This window comes from Salvelinus fontinalis, unplaced genomic scaffold (assembly GCF_029448725.1).
Source record: "Salvelinus fontinalis isolate EN_2023a unplaced genomic scaffold, ASM2944872v1 scaffold_1082, whole genome shotgun sequence".
In the NCBI taxonomy this organism is placed as follows: domain Eukaryota; kingdom Metazoa; phylum Chordata; class Actinopteri; order Salmoniformes; family Salmonidae; genus Salvelinus; species Salvelinus fontinalis.
The window spans coordinates 1-20,810 of NW_026601291.1; the positions used below are offsets into that span (position 1 = coordinate 1).

Consider the following 20,810-nt stretch of genomic DNA (forward strand, 5'->3'; position numbering starts at 1 on the left):
TGGAAATGCACATTTTATTCTCTATAGGGGGATGTGCGAACAACAGGTAAAAATAGTGTTTGGGGCGCATTGATGAGGCAGAAAAATGTTCGTCCTTCGAGCCGGATTTGAACCAGCGACCTAAGGATTTCAGCATTAAGCATTCTACAGTCCTCCGCTCTACCAACTGAGCTATCAAAGGGACATGAAAAATCCATTGGAGCAAAAGGTACAGGTTTGAACCGTAGCATTGAGTTGAATATTTTCTACCAGATGTTGATCAACGTTGACCATTCAGCAATGGTGAGATTTCCGTGTATTGAGCGCTCGTCAGAACTGCCGAAATGTCCACAAACGGGTCTTTCCAGGCACAACTTTCTTCAATTATGGAGACGCTGATGACGTCTGCCGTTGCAGAGATTACAAAACGGGGTTACCAGTTTTGTGAATTTAGTAGGTTATCGCACATATATACCATTTCAAATTGTTTGGTTTCCTCCAAACATAACAATGGTCATCATGGCCAAACAGTTCTATTTTTGTTTCATCAGACCAGAGGACATTTCTCCAAAAAGTAGGATCTTTGTCCCCAAACTGTAGTCTGGCAATTTTATGGCGGGTTGGAGCAGTAGCTTCTTCCTTGCTGAGCGGCATTTCAGGTTCTGTTGACATAGGACTCGTTTGACTGTGGATATAGATACTTTTGTACCTGTTTCCTCCAGCATCTTCACAAGGTCCTTTGCTGTTCTTCTGGGATTGTTTTGCACATTTCGCACAAAAGTACGTTCATCTCTAGGAGACAGAACACGTCTCTTTCCTGAGCGGTATGAAGGCTGCGTGGTCCCGTGGTGTTTATACTTGCGTACAATTTTTTGTTATTGATGAACGTGGTACCTTCAGGCGTTTGGAAATTGCTCCCAAGGATGAACCAGACTTGTGGAGGTCTACATTTTATTTCTGAGGTCTTGGCTGATTTCTTTTGATTTTCCCCTGATGTCAAGCAAAGACGCACTGAGTTTGAAGGTAGGCCATGAAATACATCTACAGGTACACCTCCAATTGACTCAAATGATGTCAATTAGCCTATCAGAAGCTTCTAAAGCCATGACATCATTTTCGGGATATTTCCAAGCTGTTTAAAGGCACAGCCAACTTAGTGTATGTAAACTTCTGACCCACTGGATTTGTTATACAGTGAATTAGAAGTGATATAATCTGTCTGTAAACAATTTGGGGAAAAATTACTTCAGGGAACTTGGTGTTCTGAATTGTTCTTTACTATTTTCTGAGTTAACTTGGATTCTTTCTTAATTAGGAAACTGGAAATGCACGTTTTATTCTCTATAGGGAATGTGCGAACATCAGGCAAATGTATATCTTTTAGGCGCATTTATGAGGTAGGAAAAGGGTCCTGCTCAAGTCGGATATCAGCATTTAGTGTTCACGGTCCTCTGCTATGCCAACTGAGCTATTGAATGTGGTGAATTGTGGATAAACTTGAAGTGTTTTGAATTCTTCTGTATGATTGGATTCGTACACCTAGACTATTCTTATAGGAAACGTGAAATGCACATTTTATTCTCTATAGGGGGATGTGCGAACAACAGGTAAAAATAGTGTTTGGGGCGCATTGATGAGGCAGAAAAATGTTCGTCCTTCGAGCCGGATTTGAACCAGCGACCTAAGGATTTCAGCATTAAGCATTCTACAGTCCTCCACTCTACCAACTGCGCTATCGATGGGACATGAAAAATCCATTGGAGCAAAAGGTACATGTTTGAACCGTAGCATTGAGTTGAATCTTTTCTACTAGATGTTGATCAACGTTGACCATTCAGCCATGGTGAGACTTCCGTGTATTGAGCGCTCGTCAGAACTGCCGAAATGTCCACAAACGGGTCTTTCCAGGCACAGCTTTCTTCAATTATGGAGACGCTGATGACGTCTGCCGTTGCAGAGATTACAAAACGGGGGTACCAGTTTTGTGAATTTAGTAGGTTATCGCACATATATACCATTTCAAATTGTTTGGTTTCCTCCAAACATAACAATGGTCATCATGGCCAAACAGTTCTATTTTTGTTTCATCAGACCAGAGGACATTTCTCCAAAAAGTAGGATCTTTGTCCTCAAACTGTAGTCTGGCATTTTTATGGCGGGTTGGAGCAGTAGCTTCTTCCTTGCTGAGCGGCATTTCAGGTTCTGTTGACATAGGACTCGTTTGACTGTGGATATAGATACTTTTGTACCTGTTTCCTCCAGCATCTTCACAAGGTCCTTTGCTGTTCTTCTGGGATTGTTTTGCACTTTTCGCACAAAAGTACGTTCATCTCTAGGAGACAGAACACGTCTCTTTCCTGAGCGGTATGAAGGCTGCGTGGTCCCATGGTGTTTATACTTGCGTACAATTTTTTGTTATTGATGAACGTGGTACCTTCAGGCGTTTGGAAATTGCTCCCAAGGATGAACCAGACTTGTGGAGGTCTACATTTTATTTCTGAGGTCTTGGCTGATTTCTTTTGATTTTCCCCTGATGTCAAGCAAAGACGCACTGAGTTTGAAGGTAGGCCATGAAATACATCTACAGGTACACCTCCAATTGACTCAAATGATGTCAATTAGCCTATCAGAAGCTTCTAAAGCCATGACATCATTTTCGGGATATTTCCAAGCTGTTTAAAGGCACAGCCAACTTAGTGTATGTAAACTTCTGACCCACTGGATTTGTTATACAGTGAATTAGAAGTGATATAATCTGTCTGTAAACAATTTGGGGAAAAATTACTTCAGGGAACTTGGTGTTCTGAATTGTTCTTTACTATTTTCTGAGTTAACTTGGATTCTTTCTTAATTAGGAAACTGGAAATGCACGTTTTATTCTCTATAGGGGAATGTGCGAACATCAGGCAAATGTATATCTTTTAGGCGCATTTATGAGGTAGGAAAAGGGTCCTGCTCAAGTCGGATATCAGCATTTAGTGTTCACGGTCCTCTGCTATGCCAACTGAGCTATTGAATGTGGTGAATTGTGGATAAACTTGAAGTGTTTTGAATTCTTCTGTATGATTGGATTCGTACACCTAGACTATTCTTTAACTAAACGTGAAATGCACATTTTATTCCCTATAGGGGTGTGTGCGAACAACAGGTAAAAATAGTGTTTGGGGCGCATTGATGAGGCAGAAAAATGTTCCTCCTTCGAGCCGGATTTGAACCAGCGACCTAAGGATTTCAGCATTTAGCGTTCTACAGTCCTCCGCTCTACCAACTGAGCTATCCAAGGGACATTGAAAAACCTTTGGAGGAAAAGGTACATGTTTGAACAGTAGCATTGAGTTGATTCTTTTCTACCAGATGTTGATCAACGTTGACCATTCAGCAATGGTGAGATTTCCGTGTATTGAGCGCTCGTCAGAACTGCCGAAATGTCCACAAACGGGTCTTTCCAGGCACAGCTTTCTTCAATTATGGAGACGCTGATGACGTCTGCCGTTGCAGAGATTACAAAACGGGGGTACCAGTTTTGTGAATTTAGTAGGTTATCGCACATATATACCATTTCAAATTGTTTGGTTTCCTCCAAACATAACAATGGTCATCATGGCCAAACAGTTCTATTTTTGTTTCATCAGACCAGAGGACATTTCTCCAAAAAGTAGGATCTTTGTCCTCAAACTGTAGTCTGCCATTTTTATGGCGGGTTGGAGCAGTAGCTTCTTCCTTGCTGAGCGGCATTTCAGGTTCTGTTGACATAGGACTCGTTTGACTGTGGATATAGATACTTTTGTACCTGTTTCCTCCAGCATCTTCACAAGGTCCTTTGCTGTTGTTCTGGGATTGTTTTGCACTTTTCGCACAAAAGTACGTTCATCTCTAGGAGACAGAACACGTCTCTTTCCTGAGAGGTATGAAGGCTGCGTGGTCCCATGGTGTTTATACTTGCGTACCTTTTTTTGTTATTGATGAACGTGGTACCTTCAGGCGTTTGGAAATTGCTCCCAAGGATGAACCAGACTTGTGGAGGTCTACATTTTATTTCTGAGGTCTTGGCTGATTTCTTTTGATTTTCCCCTGATGTCAAGCAAAGACGCACTGAGTTTGAAGGTAGGCCATGAAATACATCTACAGGTACACCTCCAATTGACTCAAATGATGTCAATTAGCCTATCAGAAGCTTCTAAAGCCATGACATCATTTTCGGGATATTTCCAAGCTGTTTAAAGGCACAGCCAACTTAGTGTATGTAAACTTCTGACCCACTGGATTTGTTATACAGTGAATTAGAAGTGATATAATCTGTCTGTAAACAATTTTGGGAAAAATGACTTCAGGGAACTTGGTGTTCTGAATTGTTCTTTACTATTTTCTGAGTTAACTTGGATTCTTTCTTAATTAGGAAACTGGAAATGCACGTTTTATTCTCTTTAGGGGCATGTGCGAACATCAGGCAAATGTATATCTTTTAGGCGCATTTATGAGGTAGGAAAATGGTCCTGCTCAAGTCGGATTTCAGCATTTAGTGTTCACGGTCCTCTGCTATACCAACTGAGCTATTGAATGTGGTGAATTGTGGATAAACTTGAAGTGTTTTGAATTCTTCTGTATGATTGGATTCGTACACCTAGACTATTCTTTAACGAAACGTGAAATGCACATTTTATTCCCTATAGGGGTGTGCGAACAACAGGTAAAAATAGTGTTTGGGGCGCATTGATGAGGCAGAAAAATGTTCCTACTTCGAGCCGGATTTGAACCAGCGACCTAAGGATTTCAGCATTTAGCGTTCTACAGTCCTCCGCTCTACCAACTGAGCTATCGAAGGGACATTGAAAAACCTTTGGAGCAAAAGGTACATGCTTGAACCGTAGCATTGAGTTGATTCTTTTCTACCAGATGTTGATCAACGTTGACCATTCAGCAATGGTGAGATTTCCGTGTATTGAGCGCTCGTCAGAACTGCCTAAATGTCCACAAACGGGTCTTTCCAGGCACAGCTTTCTTCAATTATGGAGATGCTGATGACGTCTGCCGTTGCAGAGATTACAAAACGGGGGTACCAGTTTTGTGAATTTAGTAGGTTATCGCACATATATACCATTTCAAATTGTTTGGTTTCCTCCAAACATAACAATGGTCATCATGGCCAAACAGTTCTATTTTTGTTTCATCAGACCAGAGGACATTTCTCCAAAAAGTAGGATCTTTGTCCTCAAACTGTAGTCTGGCATTTTTATGGCGGGTTGGAGCAGTAGCTTCTTCCTTGCTGAGCGGCATTTCAGGTTCTGTTGACATAGGACTCGTTTGACTGTGGATATAGATACTTTTGTACCTGTTTCCTCCAGCATCTTCACAAGGTCCTTTGCTGTTGTTCTGGGATTGTTTTGCACTTTTCGCACAAAAGTACGTTCATCTCTAGGAGACAGAACACGTCTCTTTCCTGAGCGGTATGAAGGCTGCGTGGTCCCATGGTGTTTATACTTGCGTACTATTTTTTGTTATTGATGAACGTGGTACCTTCAGGCGTTTGGAAATTGCTCCCAAGGATGAACCAGACTTGTGGAGGTCTACATTTTATTTCTGAGGTCTTGGCTGATTTCTTTTGATTTTCCCCTGATGTCAAGCAAAGAGGCACTGAGTTTGAAGGTAGGCCATGAAATACATCTACAGGTACACCTCCAATTGCCTCAAATGATGTCAATTAGCCTATCAGAAGCTTCTAAAGCCATGACATCATTTTCGGGATATTTCCAAGCTGTTTAAAGGCACCGCCAATTTAGTGTATGTAAACTTCTGACCCACTGGATTTGTTATACAGTGAATTAGAAGTGATATAATCTGTCTGTAAACAATTTGGGGAAAAATTACTTCAGGGAACTTGGTGTTCTGAATTGTTCTTTACTATTTTCTGAGTTAACTTGGATTCTTTCTTAATTAGGAAACTGGAAATGCACGTTTTATTCTCTATAGGGGAATGTGCGAACAACAGGGAAATGTATATCTTATAGGCGCATTTATGAGGTAGGAAAAGGGTCCTCCTCAAGTCGGATTTCAGCATTTCAGTGTTCTACGGTCCTCTGCTATACCAAGTGAGCTATTGAATGTGGTGAATTGTGGATAAACTTGAAGTGTTTTGAATTCTTCTGTATGATTGGATTCGTACACCTAGACTATTTTTTAACGAAACGTGAAATGCACATTTTATTCTCTATAGGGGGATGTGCGAAACAACAGGTAAAAATAGTGTTTGGGGCGCATTGCTGAGGCAGAAAAATGACCCCCCTTCGAGCCAGAATTGAACCAGCGACCTAAGGATTTCAGCATTTAGCATTCTACAGTCCTCCGCTCTACCAACTGAGCTATCGAAGGGACGTGGATAAACTATTGGAGCAAAAGGTACATGTTTGAACCGTAGCATTGAGTTGAATCTTTTCTACTAGATGTTGATCAACCTTGACCATTCAGCCATGGTGAGATTTCCGTGTATTGAGCGCTCGTCAGAACTGCCGAAATGTCCACAAACGGGTCTTTCCAGGCACAGCTTTCTTCAATTATGGAGACGCTGATGACGTCTGCCGTTGCAGAGATTACAAAACGGGGGTACCAGTTTTGTGAATTTAGTAGGTTATCGCACATATATACCATTTCAAATTGTTTGGTTTCCTCCAAACATAACAATGGTCATCATGGCCAAACAGTTCTATTTTTGTTTCATCAGACCAGAGGACATTTCTCCAAAAAGTAGGATCTTTGTCCTCAAACTGTAGTCTGCCATTTTTATGGCGGGTTGGAGCAGTAGCTTCTTCCTTGCTGAGCGGCATTTCAGGTTCTGTTGACATAGGACTCGTTTGACTGTGGATATAGATACTTTTGTACCTGTTTCCTCCAGCATCTTCACAAGGTCCCTTGCTGTTCTTCTGGGATTGATTTGCACCTTTCGCACAAAAGTACGTTCATCTCTAGGAGACAGAACACGTCTCTTTCCTGAGAGGTATGAAGGCTGCGTGGCCCCATGGTGTTTATACTTGCGTACTATTTTTTGTTATTGATGAACGTGGTACCTTCAGGCGTTTGGAAATTGCTCCCAAGGATGAACCAGACTTGTGGAGGTCTACATTTTATTTCTGAGGTCTTTGCTGATTTCTTTTGATTTTCCCATGATGTCAAGCAAAGAGGCACTGAGTTTGAAGGTAGGCCATGAAATACATCTACAGGTACACCTCCATTTGACTCAAATGATGTCAATTAGCCTATCAGAAGCTTCTAAAGCCATGACATCATTTTCGGGATATTTCCAAGCTGTTTAAAGGCACAGCCAATTTAGTGTATGTAAACTTCTGACCCACTGGATTTGTTATACAGCGAACTAGAAGTGATATAATCTGTCTGTAAACAATTTTGGGAAAAATGACTTCAGGGAACTTGGTGTTCTGAATTGTTCTTTACTATTTTCTGAGTTAACTTGGATTCTTTCTTAATTAGGAAACTGGAAATGCATGTTTTATTCTCTATAGGGAATGTGCGAACAACAGGCAAATGTATATCTTATAGGTGCATTTATGAGTTAGGAAAAGGGTCCTCCTCAAGTCGGATTTCAGCATTTAGTGTTCTACGGTCCTCTGCTATACCAACTGAGCTATTGAATGTGGTGAATTGTGGATAAACTTGAAGTGTTTTGAATTCTTCTGTATGATTGGATTCGTACACCTAGACTATTCTTTAAGGAAACGTGAAATGCACATTTTATTCTCTATAGGGGGATGTGCGAACAACAGGTAAAAATACTGTTTGGGGCGCATTGATGAGGCACAAAAATGTTCCTCCTTCGAGCCGGATTTGAACCAGCGACCTAAGGATTTCAGCATTTAGCGTTCTACAGTCCTCCGCTCTACCAACTGAGCTATCGAAGGGACATGGAAAAGCAATTGGAGCAAAAGGTACATGTTTGAACCGTAGCATTGAGTTGAATCTTTTCTACCACATGTTGATCAACGTTGACCATTCAGCAATGGTGAGATTTCCGTGTATTGAGCGCTCGTCAGAACTGCCGAAATGTCCACAAACGGGTCTTTCCAGGCACAACTTTCTTCAATTATGGAGACGCTGATGACGTCTGCCGTTGCAGAGATTACAAAACGGGGTTACCAGTTTTGTGAATTTAGTAGGTTATCGCACATATATACCATTTCAAATTGTTTGGTTTCCTCCAAACATAACAATGGTCATCATGGCCAAACAGTTCAATTTTTGTTTCATCAGACCAGAGGTCATTTCTCCAAAAAGTAGGATCTTTGTCCCCAAACTGTAGTCTGGCATTTTTATGGCGGGTTGGAGCAGTAGCTTCTTCCTTGCTGAGCGGCATTTCAGGTTCTGTTGACATAGGACTCGTTTGACTGTGGATATAGATACTTTTGTACCCGTTTCCTCCAGCATCTTCACAAGGTCCTTTGCTGTTCTTCTGGGATTGATTTGCACTTTTCGCACAAAAGTACGTTCATCTCTAGGAGACAGAACACGTCTCTTTCCTGAGAGGTATGAAGGCTGCGTGGCCCCACGGTGTTTATAGTTGCGTACTATTTTTTGTTATTGATGAACGTGGTACCTTCAGGCGTTTGGAAATTGCTCCCAAGGATGAACCAGACTTGTGGAGGTCTACATTTTATTTCTGAGGTCTTGGCTGATTTCTTTTGATTTTCATATGATGTCAAGCAAAGAGGCACTGAGTTTGAAGGTAGGCCATGAAATACATCTACAGGTACACCTCCATTCGACTCAAATGATGTCAATTAGCCTATCAGAAGCTTCTAAAGCCATGACATCATTTTCGGGATATTTCCAAGCTGTTTAAAGGCACAGCCAATTTAGTGTATGTAAACTTCTGACCCACTGGATTTGTTATACAGCGAACTAGAAGTGATATAATCTGTCTGTAAACAATTTTGGGAAAAATGACTTCAGGGAACTTGTTGTTCTGAATTGTTCTTTACTATTTTCTGAGTTAACTTGGATTCTTTCTTAATTAGGAAACTGGAAATGCATGTTTTATTCTCTATAGGGAATGTGCGAACAACAGGCAAATGTATATCTTATAGGTGCATTTATGAGTTAGGAAAAGGGTCCTCCTCAAGTCGGATTTCAGCATTTAGTGTTCTACGGTCCTCTGCTATACCAACTGAGCTATTGAATGTGGTGAATTGTGGATAAACTTGAAATGTTTTGAATTCTTCTGTATGATTGGATTCGTACACCTAGACTATTCTTTAAGGAAACGTGAAATGCACATTTTATTCTCTATAGGGGGATGTGCGAACAACAGGTAAAAATAGTGTTTGGGGCGCATTGATGAGGCAGAAAAAAGTTCGTCCTTCGAGCCAGATTTGAACCAGCGACCTAAGGATTTCAGCATTAAGCATTCTACAGTCCTCCGCTCTACCAACTGAGCTATCGAAGGGACATGGAATAACCATTGGAGCAAAAGGTACATGTTTGAACCGTAGCATTGAGTTGAATCTTTTCTACCAGATGTTGATCAACGTTGACCATTCAGCAATGGTGAGATTTCCGTGTATTGAGCGCTCGTCAGAACTGCCGAAATGTCCACAAACGGGTCTTTCCAGGCACAACTTTCTTTAATTATGGAGACGCTGATGACGTCTGCCGTTGCAGAGATTACAAAACGGGGTTACCCGTTTTGTGAATTTAGTAGGTTATCGCACATATATACCATTTCAAATTGTTTGGTTTCCTCCAAACATAACAATGGTCATCATGGCCAAACAGTTCTATTTTTGTTTCATCAGACCAGAGGACATTTCTCCAAAAAGTAGGATCTTTGTCCCCAAACTGTAGTCTGCCATTTTTATGGCGGGTTGGAGCAGTAGCTTCTTCCTTGCTGAGCGGCATTTCAGGTTCTGTTGACATAGGACTCGTTTGACTGTGGATATAGATACTCTTGTACCTGTTTCCTCCAGCATCTTCACAAGGTCCTTTGCTGTTCTTCTGGGATTGATTTGCACCTTTCGCACAAAAGTACGTTCATCTCTAGGAGACAGAACACGTCTCTTTCCTGAGAGGTATGAAGGCTGCGTGGCCCCATGGTGTTTATACTTGCGTACTATTTTTTGTTATTGATGAACGTGGTACCTTCAGGCGTTTGGAAATTGCTCCCAAGGATGAACCAGACTTGTGGAGGTCTACATTTTATTTCTGAGGTCTTGGCTGATTTCTTTTGATTTTCCCATGATGTCAAGCAAAGAGGCACTGAGTTTGAAGGTAGGCCATGAAATACATCTACAGGTACACCTCCATTTGACTCAAATGATGTCAATTAGCCTATCAGAAGCTTCTAAAGCCATGACATCATTTTCGGGATATTTCCAAGCTGTTTAAAGGCACAGCCAATTTAGTGTATGTAAACTTCTGACCCACTGGATTTGTTATACAGCGAACTAGAAGTGATATAATCTGTCTGTAAACAATTTTGGGAAAAATGACTTCAGGGAACTTGGTGTTCTGAATTGTTCTTTACTATTTTCTGAGTTAACTTGGATTCTTTCTTAATTAGGAAACTGGAAATGCACGTTTTATTCTCTATAGGGAATGTGCGAACAACAGGCAAATGTATATCTTATAGGTGCATTTATGAGTTAGGAAAAGGGTCCTCCTCAAGTCGGATTTCAGCATTTAGTGTTCTACGGTCCTCTGCTATACCAACTGAGCTATTGAATGTGGTGAATTGTGGATAAACTTGAAGTGTTTTGAATTCTTCTGTATGATTGGATTCGTACACCTAGACTATTCTTTAAGGAAACGTGAAATGCACATTTTATTCTCTATAGGGGGATGTGCGAACAACAGGTAAAAATACTGTTTGGGGCGCATTGATGAGGCAGAAAAATGTTCCTCCTTCGAGCCGGATTTGAACCAGCGACCTAAGGATTTCAGCATTTAGCATTCTACAGCCCTCCGCTCTACCAACTGAGCTATCGAAGGGACATGGAAAAACCATTGGAGCAAAAGGTACATGTTTGAACCGTAGCATTGAGTTGAATCTTTTCTACCAGATGTTGATCAACGTTGACCATTCAGCAATGGTGAGATTTCCGTGTATTGAGCGCTCGTCAGAACTGCCGAAATGTCCACAAACGGGTCTTTCCAGGCACAACTTTCTTTAATTATGGAGACGCTGATGACGTCTGCCGTTGCAGAGATTACAAAACGGGGTTACCCGTTTTGTGAATTTAGTAGGTTATCGCACATATATACCATTTCAAATTGTTTGGTTTCCTCCAAACATAACAATGGTCATCATGGCCAAACAGTTCTATTTTTGTTTCATCAGACCAGAGGACATTTCTCCAAAAAGTAGGATCTTTGTCCCCAAACTGTAGTCTGCCATTTTTATGGCGGGTTGGAGCAGTAGCTTCTTCCTTGCTGAGCGGCATTTCAGGTTCTGTTGACATAGGACTCGTTTGACTGTGGATATAGATACTCTTGTACCTGTTTCCTCCAGCATCTTCACAAGGTCCTTTGCTGTTCTTCTGGGATTGATTTGCACCTTTCGCACAAAAGTACGTTCATCTCTAGGAGACAGAACACGTCTCTTTCCTGAGAGGTATGAAGGCTGCGTGGCCCCATGGTGTTTATACTTGCGTACTATTTTTTGTTATTGATGAACGTGGTACCTTCAGGCGTTTGGAAATTGCTCCCAAGGATGAACCAGACTTGTGGAGGTCTACATTTTATTTCTGAGGTCTTTGCTGATTTCTTTTGATTTTCCCATGATGTCAAGCAAAGAGGCACTGAGTTTGAAGGTAGGCCATGAAATACATCTACAGGTACACCTCCATTTGACTCAAATGATGTCAATTAGCCTATCAGAAGCTTCGAAAGCCATGACATCATTTTCGGGATATTTCCAAGCTGTTTAAAGGCACAGCCAATTTAGTGTATGTAAACTTCTGACCCACTGGATTTGTTATACAGCGAACTAGAAGTGATATAATCTGTCTGTAAACAATTTTGGGAAAAATGACTTCAGGGAACTTGGTGTTCTGAATTGTTCTTTACTATTTTCTGAGTTAACTTGGATTCTTTCTTAATTAGGAAACTGGAAATGCACGTTTTATTCTCTATAGGGAATGTGCGAACAACAGGCAAATGTATATCTTATAGGTGCATTTATGAGGTTGGAAAAGGGTCCTCCTCAAGTCGGATTTCAGCATTTAGTGTTCTACGGTCCTCTGCTATACCAACTGAGCTATTGAATGTGGTGAATTGTGGATAAACTTGAAGTGTTTTGAATTCTTCTGTATGATTGGATTCGTACACCTAGACTATTCTTTAAGGAAACGTGAAATGCACATTTTATTCTCTATAGGGGGATGTGCGAACAACAGGTAAAAATACTGTTTGGGGCGCATTGATGAGGCAGAAAAATGTTCCTCCTTCGAGCCGGATTTGAACCAGCGACCTAAGGATTTCAGCATTTAGCGTTCTACAGCCCTCCGCTCTACCAACTGAGCTATCGAAGGGACATGGAAAAACAATTGGAGCAAAAAGGTACATGTTTGAACCGTAGCATTGAGTTGAATCTTTTCTACCAGATGTTGATCAACGTTGACCATTCAGCAATGGTGAGATTTCCGTGTATTGAGCGCTCGTCAGAACTGCCGAAATGTCCACAAACGGGTCTTTCCAGGCACAACTTTCTTTAATTATGGAGACGCTGATGACGTCTGCCGTTGCAGAGATTACAAAACGGGGTTACCCGTTTTGTGAATTTAGTAGGTTATCGCACATATATACCATTTCAAATTGTTTGGTTTCCTCCAAACATAACAATGGTCATCATGGCCAAACAGTTCTATTTTTGTTTCATCAGACCAGAGGACATTTCTCCAAAAAGTAGGATCTTTGTCCCCAAACTGTAGTCTGCCATTTTTATGGCGGGTTGGAGCAGTAGCTTCTTCCTTGCTGAGCGGCATTTCAGGTTCTGTTGACATAGGACTCGTTTGACTGTGGATATAGATACTCTTGTACCTGTTTCCTCCAGCATCTTCACAAGGTCCTTTGCTGTTCTTCTGGGATTGATTTGCACCTTTCGCACAAAAGTACGTTCATCTCTAGGAGACAGAACACGTCTCTTTCCTGAGAGGTATGAAGGCTGCGTGGCCCCATGGTGTTTATACTTGCGTACTATTTTTTGTTATTGATGAACGTGGTACCTTCAGGCGTTTGGAAATTGCTCCCAAGGATGAACCAGACTTGTGGAGGTCTACATTTTATTTCTGAGGTCTTGGCTGATTTCTTTTGATTTTCCCATGATGTCAAGCAAAGAGGCACTGAGTTTGAAGGTAGGCCATGAAATACATCTACAGGTACACCTCCATTTGACTCAAATGATGTCAATTAGCCTATCAGAAGCTTCTAAAGCCATGACATCATTTTCGGGATATTTCCAAGCTGTTTAAAGGCACAGCCAATTTAGTGTATGTAAACTTCTGACCCACTGGATTTGTTATACAGCGAACTAGAAGTGATATAATCTGTCTGTAAACAATTTTGGGAAAAATGACTTCAGGGAACTTGGTGTTCTGAATTGTTCTTTACTATTTTCTGAGTTAACTTGGATTCTTTCTTAATTAGGAAACTGGAAATGCACGTTTTATTCTCTATAGGGAATGTGCGAACAACAGGCAAATGTATATCTTATAGGTGCATTTATGAGTTAGGAAAAGGGTCCTCCTCAAGTCGGATTTCAGCATTTAGTGTTCTACGGTCCTCTGCTATACCAACTGAGCTATTGAATGTGGTGAATTGTGGATAAACTTGAAGTGTTTTGAATTCTTCTGTATGATTGGATTCGTACACCTAGACTATTCTTTAAGGAAACGTGAAATGCACATTTTATTCTCTATAGGGGGATGTGCGAACAACAGGTAAAAATACTGTTTGGGGCGCATTGATGAGGCAGAAAAATGTTCCTCCTTCGAGCCGGATTTGAACCAGCGACCTAAGGATTTCAGCATTTAGCATTCTACAGCCCTCCGCTCTACCAACTGAGCTATCGAAGGGACATGGAAAAACCATTGGAGCAAAAGGTACATGTTTGAACCGTAGCATTGAGTTGAATCTTTTCTACCAGATGTTGATCAACGTTGACCATTCAGCAATGGTGAGATTTCCGTGTATTGAGCGCTCGTCAGAACTGCCGAAATGTCCACAAACGGGTCTTTCCAGGCACAACTTTCTTTAATTATGGAGACGCTGATGACGTCTGCCGTTGCAGAGATTACAAAACGGGGTTACCCGTTTTGTGAATTTAGTAGGTTATCGCACATATATACCATTTCAAATTGTTTGGTTTCCTCCAAACATAACAATGGTCATCATGGCCAAACAGTTCTATTTTTGTTTCATCAGACCAGAGGACATTTCTCCAAAAAGTAGGATCTTTGTCCCCAAACTGTAGTCTGCCATTTTTATGGCGGGTTGGAGCAGTAGCTTCTTCCTTGCTGAGCGGCATTTCAGGTTCTGTTGACATAGGACTCGTTTGACTGTGGATATAGATACTCTTGTACCTGTTTCCTCCAGCATCTTCACAAGGTCCTTTGCTGTTCTTCTGGGATTGATTTGCACCTTTCGCACAAAAGTACGTTCATCTCTAGGAGACAGAACACGTCTCTTTCCTGAGAGGTATGAAGGCTGCGTGGCCCCATGGTGTTTATACTTGCGTACTATTTTTTGTTATTGATGAACGTGGTACCTTCAGGCGTTTGGAAATTGCTCCCAAGGATGAACCAGACTTGTGGAGGTCTACATTTTATTTCTGAGGTCTTTGCTGATTTCTTTTGATTTTCCCATGATGTCAAGCAAAGAGGCACTGAGTTTGAAGGTAGGCCATGAAATACATCTACAGGTACACCTCCATTTGACTCAAATGATGTCAATTAGCCTATCAGAAGCTTCGAAAGCCATGACATCATTTTCGGGATATTTCCAAGCTGTTTAAAGGCACAGCCAATTTAGTGTATGTAAACTTCTGACCCACTGGATTTGTTATACAGCGAACTAGAAGTGATATAATCTGTCTGTAAACAATTTTGGGAAAAATGACTTCAGGGAACTTGGTGTTCTGAATTGTTCTTTACTATTTTCTGAGTTAACTTGGATTCTTTCTTAATTAGGAAACTGGAAATGCACGTTTTATTCTCTATAGGGAATGTGCGAACAACAGGCAAATGTATATCTTATAGGTGCATTTATGAGGTTGGAAAAGGGTCCTCCTCAAGTCGGATTTCAGCATTTAGTGTTCTACGGTCCTCTGCTATACCAACTGAGCTATTGAATGTGGTGAATTGTGGATAAACTTGAAGTGTTTTGAATTCTTCTGTATGATTGGATTCGTACACCTAGACTATTCTTTAAGGAAACGTGAAATGCACATTTTATTCTCTATAGGGGGATGTGCGAACAACAGGTAAAAATACTGTTTGGGGCGCATTGATGAGGCAGAAAAATGTTCCTCCTTCGAGCCGGATTTGAACCAGCGACCTAAGGATTTCAGCATTTAGCGTTCTACAGCCCTCCGCTCTACCAACTGAGCTATCGAAGGGACATGGAAAAACCATTGGAGCAAAAGGTACATGTTTGAACCGTAGCATTGAGTTGAATCTTTTCTACCAGATGTTGATCAACGTTGACCATTCAGCAATGGTGAGATTTCCGTGTATTGAGCGCTCGTCAGAACTGCCGAAATGTCCACAAACGGGTCTTTCCAGGCACAACTTTCTTTAATTATGGAGACGCTGATGACGTCTGCCGTTGCAGAGATTACAAAACGGGGTTACCCGTTTTGTGAATTTAGTAGGTTATCGCACATATATACCATTTCAAATTGTTTGGTTTCCTCCAAACATAACAATGGTCATCATGGCCAAACAGTTCTATTTTTGTTTCATCAGACCAGAGGACATTTCTCCAAAAAGTAGGATCTTTGTCCCCAAACTGTAGTCTGCCATTTTTATGGCGGGTTGGAGCAGTAGCTTCTTCCTTGCTGAGCGGCATTTCAGGTTCTGTTGACATAGGACTCGTTTGACTGTGGATATAGATACTCTTGTACCTGTTTCCTCCAGCATCTTCACAAGGTCCTTTGCTGTTCTTCTGGGATTGATTTGCACCTTTCGCACAAAAGTACATTCATCTCTAGGAGACAGAACACGTCTCTTTCCTGAGAGGTATGAAGGCTGCGTGGCCCCATGGTGTTTATACTTGCGTACTATTTTTTGTTATTGATGAACGTGGTACCTTCAGGCGTTTGGAAATTGCTCCCAAGGATGAACCAGACTTGTGGAGGTCTACATTTTATTTCTGAGGTCTTTGCTGATTTCTTTTGATTTTCCCATGATGTCAAGCAAAGAGGCACTGAGTTTGAAGGTAGGCCATGAAATACATCTACAGGTACACCTCCATTTGACTCAAATGATGTCAATTAGCCTATCAGAAGCTTCTAAAGCCATGACATCATTTTCGGGATATTTCCAAGCTGTTTAAAGGCACAGCCAATTTAGTGTATGTAAACTTCTGACCCACTGGATTTGTTATACAGCGAACTAGAAGTGATATAATCTGTCTGTAAACAATTTTGGGAAAAATGACTTCAGGGAACTTGGTGTTCTGAATTGTTCTTTACTATTTTCTGAGTTAACTTGGATTCTTTCTTAATTAGGAAACTGGAAATGCACGTTTTATTCTCTATAGGGAATGTGCGAACAACAGGCAAATGTATATCTTATAGGTGCATTTATGAGGTTGGAAAAGGGTCCTCCTCAAGTCGGATTTCAGCATTTAGTGTTCTACGGTCCTCTGCTATACCAACTGAGCTATTGAATGTGGTGAATTGTGGATAAACTTGAAGTGTTTTGAATTCTTCTGTATGATTGGATTCGTACACCTAGACTATTCTTTAAGGAAACGTGAAATGCACATTTTATTCTCTATAGGGGGATGTGCGAACAACAGGTAAAAATACTGTTTGGGGCGCATTGATGAGGCAGAAAAATGTTCCTCCTTCGAGCCGGATTTGAACCAGCGACCTAAGGATTTCAGCATTTAGCGTTCTACAGCCCTCCGCTCTACCAACTGAGCTATCGAAGGGACATGGAAAAACCATTGGAGCAAAAGGTACATGTTTGAACCGTAGCATTGAGTTGAATCTTTTCTACCAGATGTTGATCAACGTTGACCATTCAGCAATGGTGAGATTTCCGTGTATTGAGCGCTCGTCAGAACTGCCGAAATGTCCACAAACGGGTCTTTCCAGGCACAACTTTCTTTAATTATGGAGACGCTGATGACGTCTGCCGTTGCAGAGATTACAAAACGGGGTTACCCGTTTTGTGAATTTAGTAGGTTATCGCACATATATACCATTTCAAATTGTTTGGTTTCCTCCAAACATAACAATGGTCATCATGGCCAAACAGTTCTATTTTTGTTTCATCAGACCAGAGGACATTTCTCCAAAAAGTAGGATCTTTGTCCCCAAACTGTAGTCTGCCATTTTTATGGCGGGTTGGAGCAGTAGCTTCTTCCTTGCTGAGCGGCATTTCAGGTTCTGTTGACATAGGACTCGTTTGACTGTGGATATAGATACTCTTGTACCTGTTTCCTCCAGCATCTTCACAAGGTCCTTTGCTGTTCTTCTGGGATTGATTTGCACCTTTCGCACAAAAGTACATTCATCTCTAGGAGACAGAACACGTCTCTTTCCTGAGAGGTATGAAGGCTGCGTGGCCCCATGGTGTTTATACTTGCGTACTATTTTTTGTTATTGATGAACGTGGTACCTTCAGGCGTTTGGAAATTGCTCCCAAGGATGAACCAGACTTGTGGAGGTCTACATTTTATTTCTGAGGTCTTTGCTGATTTCTTTTGATTTTCCCATGATGTCAAGCAAAGAGGCACTGAGTTTGAAGGTAGGCCATGAAATACATCTACAGGTACACCTCCATTTGACTCAAATGATGTCAATTAGCCTATCAGAAGCTTCTAAAGCCATGACATCATTTTCGGGATATTTCCAAGCTGTTTAAAGGCACAGCCAATTTAGTGTATGTAAACTTCTGACCCACTGGATTTGTTATACAGCGAACTAGAAGTGATATAATCTGTCTGTAAACAATTTTGGGAAAAATGACTTCAGGGAACTTGGTGTTCTGAATTGTTCTTTACTATTTTCTGAGTTAACTTGGATTCTTTCTTAATTAGGAAACTGGAAATGCACGTTTTATTCTCTATAGGGAATGTGCGAACAACAGGCAAATGTATATCTTATAGGTGCATTTATGAGGTTGGAAAAGGGTCCTCCTCAAGTCGGATTTCAGCATTTAGTGTTCTACGGTCCTCTGCTATACCAACTGAGCTATTGAATGTGGTGAATTGTGGATAAACTTGAAGTGTTTTGAATTCTTCTGTATGATTGGATTCGTACACCTAGACTATTCTTTAAGGAAACGTGAAATGCACATTTTATTCTCTATAGGGGGATGTGCGAACAACAGGTAAAAATACTGTTTGGGGCGCATTGATGAGGCAGAAAAATGTTCCTCCTTCGAGCCGGATTTGAACCAGCGACCTAAGGATTTCAGCATTTAGCGTTCTACAGCCCTCCGCTCTACCAACTGAGCTATCGAAGGGACATGGAAAAACCATTGGAGCAAAAGGTACATGTTTGAACCGTAGCATTGAGTTGAATCTTTTCTACCAGATGTTGATCAACGTTGACCATTCAGCAATGGTGAGATTTCCGTGTATTGAGCGCTCGTCAGAACTGCCGAAATGTCCACAAACGGGTCTTTCCAGGCACAACTTTCTTTAATTATGGAGACGCTGATGACGTCTGCCGTTGCAGAGATTACAAAACGGGGTTACCCGTTTTGTGAATTTAGTAGGTTATCGCACATATATACCATTTCAAATTGTTTGGTTTCCTCCAAACATAACAATGGTCATCATGGCCAAACAGTTCTATTTTTGTTTCATCAGACCAGAGGACATTTCTCCAAAAAGTAGGATCTTTGTCCCCAAACTGTAGTCTGCCATTTTTATGGCGGGTTGGAGCAGTAGCTTCTTCCTTGCTGAGCGGCATTTCAGGTTCTGTTGACATAGGACTCGTTTGACTGTGGATATAGATACTCTTGTACCTGTTTCCTCCAGCATCTTCACAAGGTCCTTTGCTGTTCTTCTGGGATTGATTTGCACCTTTCGCACAAAAGTACGTTCATCTCTAGGAGACAGAACACGTCTCTTTCCTGAGAGGTATGAAGGCTGCGTGGCCCCATGGTGTTTATACTTGCGTACTATTTTTTGTTATTGATGAACGTGGTACCTTCAGGCGTTTGGAAATTGCTCCCAAGGATGAACCAGACTTGTGGAGGTCTACATTTTATTTCTGAGGTCTTGGCTGATTTCTTTTGATTTTCCCATGATGTCAAGCAAAGAGGCACTGAGTTTGAAGGTAGGCCATGAAATACATCTACAGGTACACCTCCATTTGACTCAAATGATGTCAATTAGCCTATCAGAAGCTTCTAAAGCCATGACATCATTTTCGGGATATTTCCAAGCTGTTTAAAGGCACAGCCAATTTAGTGTATGTAAACTTCTGACCCACTGGATTTGTTATACAGCGAACTAGAAGTGATATAATCTGTCTGTAAACAATTTTGGGAAAAATGACTTCAGGGAACTTGGTGTTCTGAATTGTTCTTTACTATTTTCTGAGTTAACTTGGATTCTTTCTTAATTAGGAAACTGGAAATGCACGTTTTATTCTCTATAGGGAATGTGCGAACAACAGGCAAATGTATATCTTATAGGTGCATTTATGAGTTAGGAAAAGGGTCCTCCTCAAGTCGGATTTCAGCATTTAGTGTTCTACGGTCCTCTGCTATACCAACTGAGCTATTGAATGTGGTGAATTGTGGATAAACTTGAAGTGTTTTGAATTCTTCTGTATGATTGGATTCGTACACCTAGACTATTCTTTAAGGAAACGTGAAATGCACATTTTATTCTCTATAGGGGGATGTGCGAACAACAGGTAAAAATACTGTTTGGGGCGCATTGATGAGGCAGAAAAATGTTCCTCCTTCGAGCCGGATTTGAACCAGCGACCTAAGGATTTCAGCATTTAGCATTCTACAGCCCTCCGCTCTACCAACTGAGCTATCGAAGGGACATGGAAAAACCATTGGAGCAAAAGGTACATGTTTGAACCGTAGCATTGAGTTGAATCTTTTCTACCAGATGTTGATCAACGTTGACCATTCAGCAATGGTGAGATTTCCGTGTATTGAGCGCTCGTCAGAACTGCCGAAATGTCCACAAACGGGTCTTTCCAGGCACAACTTTCTTTAATTATGGAGACGCTGATGACGTCTGCCGTTGCAGAGATTACAAAACGGGGTTACCCGTTTTGTGAATTTAGTAGGTTATCGCACATATATACCATTTCAAATTGTTTGGTTTCCTCCAAACATAACAATGGTCATCATGGCCAAACAGTTCTATTTTTGTTTCATCAGACCAGAGGACATTTCTCCAAAAAGTAGGATCTTTGTCCCCAAACTGTAGTCTGCCATTTTTATGGCGGGTTGGAGCAGTAGCTTCTTCCTTGCTGAGCGGCATTTCAGGTTCTGTTGACATAGGACTCGTTTGACTGTGGATATAGATACTCTTGTACCTGTTTCCTCCAGCATCTTCACAAGGTCCTTTGCTGTTCTTCTGGGATTGATTTGCACCTTTCGCACAAAAGTACGTTCATCTCTAGG

The 20,810-nt window shown here is 41.2% G+C and overlaps 13 non-coding genes across 13 annotated transcripts; all 13 read right to left on the minus strand.

Annotated features, from left to right (window-relative positions):
* Positions 1 to 92: 92 nt before the first annotated feature.
* Positions 93 to 181, minus strand: trnay-gua (transfer RNA tyrosine (anticodon GUA)). The gene is given in 2 exon segments: positions 93 to 128; positions 145 to 181. It is a non-coding gene; the product is annotated as a tRNA-Tyr (tRNA).
* A 2,992-nt stretch (positions 182 to 3,173) lies between these two features.
* trnay-gua (transfer RNA tyrosine (anticodon GUA)) lies at positions 3,174 to 3,262 on the minus strand. Its single transcript is given in 2 exon segments — positions 3,174 to 3,209; positions 3,226 to 3,262. It is a non-coding gene; the product is annotated as a tRNA-Tyr (tRNA).
* A 1,450-nt stretch (positions 3,263 to 4,712) lies between these two features.
* Positions 4,713 to 4,801, minus strand: trnay-gua (transfer RNA tyrosine (anticodon GUA)). Its single transcript is given in 2 exon segments — positions 4,713 to 4,748; positions 4,765 to 4,801. It is a non-coding gene; the product is annotated as a tRNA-Tyr (tRNA).
* A 1,455-nt stretch (positions 4,802 to 6,256) lies between these two features.
* Positions 6,257 to 6,345, minus strand: trnay-gua (transfer RNA tyrosine (anticodon GUA)). Its single transcript is given in 2 exon segments — positions 6,257 to 6,292; positions 6,309 to 6,345. It is a non-coding gene; the product is annotated as a tRNA-Tyr (tRNA).
* A 1,452-nt stretch (positions 6,346 to 7,797) lies between these two features.
* trnay-gua (transfer RNA tyrosine (anticodon GUA)) lies at positions 7,798 to 7,886 on the minus strand. Its single transcript is given in 2 exon segments — positions 7,798 to 7,833; positions 7,850 to 7,886. It is a non-coding gene; the product is annotated as a tRNA-Tyr (tRNA).
* A 1,452-nt stretch (positions 7,887 to 9,338) lies between these two features.
* trnay-gua (transfer RNA tyrosine (anticodon GUA)) lies at positions 9,339 to 9,427 on the minus strand. Its single transcript is given in 2 exon segments — positions 9,339 to 9,374; positions 9,391 to 9,427. It is a non-coding gene; the product is annotated as a tRNA-Tyr (tRNA).
* A 1,452-nt stretch (positions 9,428 to 10,879) lies between these two features.
* Positions 10,880 to 10,968, minus strand: trnay-gua (transfer RNA tyrosine (anticodon GUA)). The gene is given in 2 exon segments: positions 10,880 to 10,915; positions 10,932 to 10,968. It is a non-coding gene; the product is annotated as a tRNA-Tyr (tRNA).
* A 1,452-nt stretch (positions 10,969 to 12,420) lies between these two features.
* On the minus strand, positions 12,421 to 12,509 carry trnay-gua (transfer RNA tyrosine (anticodon GUA)). The gene is given in 2 exon segments: positions 12,421 to 12,456; positions 12,473 to 12,509. It is a non-coding gene; the product is annotated as a tRNA-Tyr (tRNA).
* Positions 12,510 to 13,962: 1,453 nt separating this feature from the next.
* Positions 13,963 to 14,051, minus strand: trnay-gua (transfer RNA tyrosine (anticodon GUA)). The gene is given in 2 exon segments: positions 13,963 to 13,998; positions 14,015 to 14,051. It is a non-coding gene; the product is annotated as a tRNA-Tyr (tRNA).
* A 1,452-nt stretch (positions 14,052 to 15,503) lies between these two features.
* trnay-gua (transfer RNA tyrosine (anticodon GUA)) lies at positions 15,504 to 15,592 on the minus strand. The gene is given in 2 exon segments: positions 15,504 to 15,539; positions 15,556 to 15,592. It is a non-coding gene; the product is annotated as a tRNA-Tyr (tRNA).
* Positions 15,593 to 17,044: 1,452 nt separating this feature from the next.
* On the minus strand, positions 17,045 to 17,133 carry trnay-gua (transfer RNA tyrosine (anticodon GUA)). The gene is given in 2 exon segments: positions 17,045 to 17,080; positions 17,097 to 17,133. It is a non-coding gene; the product is annotated as a tRNA-Tyr (tRNA).
* Positions 17,134 to 18,585: 1,452 nt separating this feature from the next.
* Positions 18,586 to 18,674, minus strand: trnay-gua (transfer RNA tyrosine (anticodon GUA)). The gene is given in 2 exon segments: positions 18,586 to 18,621; positions 18,638 to 18,674. It is a non-coding gene; the product is annotated as a tRNA-Tyr (tRNA).
* A 1,452-nt stretch (positions 18,675 to 20,126) lies between these two features.
* trnay-gua (transfer RNA tyrosine (anticodon GUA)) lies at positions 20,127 to 20,215 on the minus strand. The gene is given in 2 exon segments: positions 20,127 to 20,162; positions 20,179 to 20,215. It is a non-coding gene; the product is annotated as a tRNA-Tyr (tRNA).
* Positions 20,216 to 20,810: the final 595 nt, after the last annotated feature.